Below are 989 nucleotides of genomic sequence, written 5' to 3'. Positions count from 1 at the left end.
AGTGTCAAAAAATAATACTCTCGATACTTCAACCAAGAGTTGCAGCTGTGGCCTCAATTTCGATTGCACAAAGAGTTTTAGCGTTCAAAATAGGACGTTTTTATGATTGATTCACAAAGTGTTTCATAAACCTAGATTTGAAAATACAACATTTCAAATTCTTAACCCTATTGCGGGTTACTCTCAGGGTAAGTACAAGGGCTGAAAATCTACCCTTATTTTATTCAAAAATGACTGCTCAAATTTTCACTTTTTAGAAAATTTTTCTGTCGTAACTACCTTCAAAATTTAGGATTTTCAAGTTAAATCCCAAGTATGTTGTGGTGCTGCCAAAGTGTTCCTAATAGTTGCAACTTCGTCTTCTAATTGAATTTTTGAGAAAAAAAATATTTTCTGAGATACGACAGCTTTTAAGAAATTTTCCAATAGTTTTCAGTAAAATGAAGATGTTTTTCAAAAAAAATTAATCAATGTTAGCCTTTTTTAGCTTTGCTTTGCCCGAGTAGATACAAATTTGTTCTTTTCAGGTTGAACAATCTGGTTGAAGCATGTAGGTTCGAGTCATGCACTATTCATTTCACTATCACTAGGATCTGTAGGCAGATTGTAAAAATTTCTCTAGGCAGATTGTCACAAAACAAAATTCCTTAGTATATCGCTATGTGAAAGGAAAGGTGAAAACAATAGAAACAAAGTAGCGTTTGTCAACCTGGAATTACCACGGCGTCCAATGGCTCGAATAAGATACTGCATTTGACCTTCTTCATTAATTACCAAAATTGTGTTAGAAGCTTAAAACGGTGGCAAGGGGCAAGGACAACGAATTGATCACACAATTCAGTCAATCGGACTTTTTTTCCGGCCGCTTTCCGTCAAAGTTTCGAGTAATCAGTTTGCTCTTTCAAATTTTTTTAGGATTTATTTACGGATTTAATAACCACATCAGAACTTTTTTATGGACTTATTTACCGCATCATGATAATAGCATA

The sequence above is a fragment of the Symsagittifera roscoffensis genome, chromosome 3 (genome assembly GCF_963678635.1).
Source record: "Symsagittifera roscoffensis chromosome 3, txSymRosc1.1, whole genome shotgun sequence".
Classification (NCBI taxonomy): domain Eukaryota; kingdom Metazoa; phylum Xenacoelomorpha; order Acoela; family Convolutidae; genus Symsagittifera; species Symsagittifera roscoffensis.
The sequence above is the reverse complement of the archived record's forward strand: the minus strand, read 5'-3'. Positions refer to the sequence as shown.